Source organism: Colias philodice, chromosome 17, assembly GCF_061535455.1.
Source record: "Colias philodice isolate Cphi_HAF_F1 chromosome 17, ilColPhil1 Martin Lab GWU primary, whole genome shotgun sequence".
In the NCBI taxonomy this organism is placed as follows: domain Eukaryota; kingdom Metazoa; phylum Arthropoda; class Insecta; order Lepidoptera; family Pieridae; genus Colias; species Colias philodice.
In genome coordinates, this window is record NC_143102.1 from 4,882,116 (window position 1) to 4,885,835 (window position 3,720).

Sequence of the window (3,720 nt, forward strand, 5' to 3'; positions counted from 1 at the left end):
CATGAGTATTTTAGGTTACACAGGTTTTTGCTTGGTCATTATTCATAAAAATTATTAAAAATATCTCCAATACTTGATAATAAAGAATATTATAGGGCCTTAGTTGAAATCATCTATTTAGTTCGATTCGATTTTACAATATGTTAAGTGAAAAACATAAAGTCAAAGCTCTCAATAGGAATATATTCAAAAAAACGGTTTTAACCTGGCTTAAAAATTATGACTATGACAGTCTTGAAAATATATTACGTATTTAGATGATTATTATAAATACTCACGCACACACACACACACAAACACACACTTACACTCACACACACACACACACACACGTACACACACACACACACACATTCACGCACAACCGAACTCATATTCATACACCCATCAATACACACACTGTTTAATTTGGACTTTGGATTAGCTTTTTCTTAACTTCTTAAATTTATGTTTTAATTCATGCAAACTTGGGATCAATATTAGGGAAGGAACAGGTCCCCTTAATACAGGTTATACCTAGTAAGGGGGCCTGAACCCCAATCCAATATGTCAAACTTATGTATGAATTCAAATAAAGATTTTATTTATTTATTTATTTATTATTAGTTCACGTCGCGTTGTATTTGGCATTAAAATTTGAATAAGTAGTGCGGCCAATAAATGCTGTTTACATTTATGTTTACAACGTGTAACCGAAGGTAATTTGTTCGTACAATTCACAAGAGACCGTCGCGCCGCCGCACACAATTTTCTCGAAACGAAAGTTGCGTTCAGAATACGAAGCGACAAGATGAAACATCGAATCCGAAAAACTGCTTATTTTATTAGGGCAAAGCTGTAAGCCGGATAGACCTCGGGCGAAATGGCGTTACCCAATTAGAGGCAAGAGTGTACGCACTCAACTGGCAACACTGTATTATTATGTATTCTATGGCACTACCTCAGTTATACCGGTTATACCTATATACAAGAAAAAAAAAACATCAGAGCATATAATAATTGTTAAGCTTTACATATTGACAATTCTTATTATAGAGATGTGAATTAATAGACTACAAGCCCGCATAGGACAAAAATATGGGTCAAATGAACCACCAGGGGACATATCTAGAACGATAGCAGAGCAAAAAATAATAAGATTCATCACTATGCCGTCACTTGTAAGCTGTCCAACTGAGTGCAGATGAGAATTGAAAAGTACAGGTAGACTCGGTAAATTTTGGTCATATATTTTTGTACGGCATTCTTAACCATCGATAGATCCATTAAAAATAATAAGAAACCGCTCAGTGCCGTACAAAAATGGTGGTCCACCAAGTCGGAATTTTTATTTAATTTCCGAGAGTTACCGGGGGTAAATTTGGTCATTTGACCATGTACGGCATCTGTGTCATACTATTGCTATACTGCTTTTAATCCATTATTCCGCAACGCCGTACAAAAATCATGGGGACAAGGGGAAAAAATCGAGAGTTGTAATCCCCTCTCTTTCCCCACTCCAGGGGGTCATTTGACTAAGTACGGCTTCGGTTCCAAAACATTATCTAGCACTCAAAAGTACTATTAAAAGCAATGCCGTCAAAAAATAATTGTTCTTTTTAATGTATACCAATAATCATCTTAATTTCATCGAATTCTTAATATAAAGAGCTGTAAGGTCATTTGACCCTGTACGGGAACTTTTTTTTTAACATGATATTGTAAAATTCAATTGTTGTATAGTATTGCCGTTCAAAAGAAACCGTTCTAAAAAAAGTTATAGAGAAATGCAAAACCAGAAATTTTGTTAAAGTTTAAACATCGTAGATTAATGAAATATAATAGTTTTCTACACTTTATCCGTTGTTTTAAATAGTATTAACATAGATAAATTAGGAAAAAACGATGCCGTACATTTTTGTGCAGACCACATCTTTTAGGCTGATGAAAGCGACGAAAGCTACAATTTTAAGGGTGCTTTATGGCCATTTGATACAGTACGGCATTAACATATTTTTACCCAACTACGGCAAAGCAAAAGGAGGGTTATGGTTGTTTACAGGTCATGTATGTATGTTCATCTATTCCCTCGTAACTTCTAAACTACTTATCAGAATTCGACAAATGACATATCATTAGAAGCGTCTAAATTGTTCACTGGATAACCAGCGACCAGCTAGCTAAAGGCTATATGGGGTTTCACAAAATCTAATGTGGCGCCCTCTAGCGGACAAAACATACAGAGTAAAAAAATAAAGTTAAGATAAATATGCATTGTTTGGTATCATTTGAAAGCGCTTTACTTGTACATTTTGAATATGTATATATTACTAGCATATGCTTGTGACTTTACCTGTATTCATGGACTGATTGCATATAATTCACATCTTTTCGTTCATAGCTTTTTTATTAGTTCATCAATTTAACGGAGTCCATTCCACCTGACTCCGACTTTCCAAGGTGATAATTAACCACCTCGAGCTTCTTAATATTAATGTATATTTATATTTTATTATCAAAATATAAAGCAAACATTTCGTTATATGGATTTTTTCTTTTCCAGATTTTTCCCCTTTGAACCAACGAAAATGTACGGCACATGAAAAAATATTATCTATGCATAAAATACTTTAAAAATAAATTTATTTCGTGTTGTGTCAAATGACCTCCTGGAGTGGGGAAAGAGAGGGGATTGCAACTCTCGATTTTTTCCCCTTGTCCCCATGATTTTTGTACGGCGTTGCGGAATAATGGATTAAAAGCAGTATAGCAATAGTATGACACAGATGCCGTACATGGTCAAATGACCAAATTTACCCCCGGTAACTCTCGGAAATTAAATTAAAATTCCGACTTGGTGGACCAACATTTTTGTACGGCACTGAGCGGTTTCTTATTATTTTTAATGGATCTATCGATGGTTAAGAATGCCGTACAAAAATATATGACCAAAATTTACCGAGTCTACCTGTACTTTTCAATTCTCATCTGCACTCAGTTGGACAGCTTACAAGTGACGGCATAGTGATGAATCTTATTATTTTTTGCTCTGCTATCGTTCTAGATATGTCCCCTGGTGGTTCATTTGACCCATATTTTTGTCCTATGCGGGCTTGTAGTCTATAAGTCAGAAAATCAATGAATTAATAAAGTTATTATAGTAAGATGTAAATATTATGATAGTTACTCAGGATCTCTATCTCTGTATTTAAAGCATATAATATGAAGTGAGTGTTTCAAATATCGCTAGAAAGGGTATAAAGGGCTAGTCATGTCGGACCCGCGTCTTGCTACCCCGAGGGCAATGTCACACTCTCGACTCTCGAGACTTGATACGATTACAAACGATCTGCTATTTTTATAACTCAAAGAACTATTTCTTATACATATGTCGGCTATAATGGGCGGATTTATGTTTATGTCGGTACAAAGACATCATGTCATAAATATAATTCTTATAATCTCTCTGATTTTATCAGCTGTCTGTTGACTGAATTTAACTGATTTTATAAATAGGTTGTATTGTTGTTGTAGCTCCATTATTTTTTCAGCACATTTTAAAAATAAATAGCAAGCGAAATGAACTTTGTTTCACGATAACAGTATTATGCTACAGCCTTCAAATAAAGTTCGCGAAACACGCTTGGATATTCGGCAACAGCCCCCCTATGCAAGTGGCTTTCTGTTAGCGTAGCGTTCAATAGAATAGACTACGAATGTATGAGATTGACGTAAGACGTA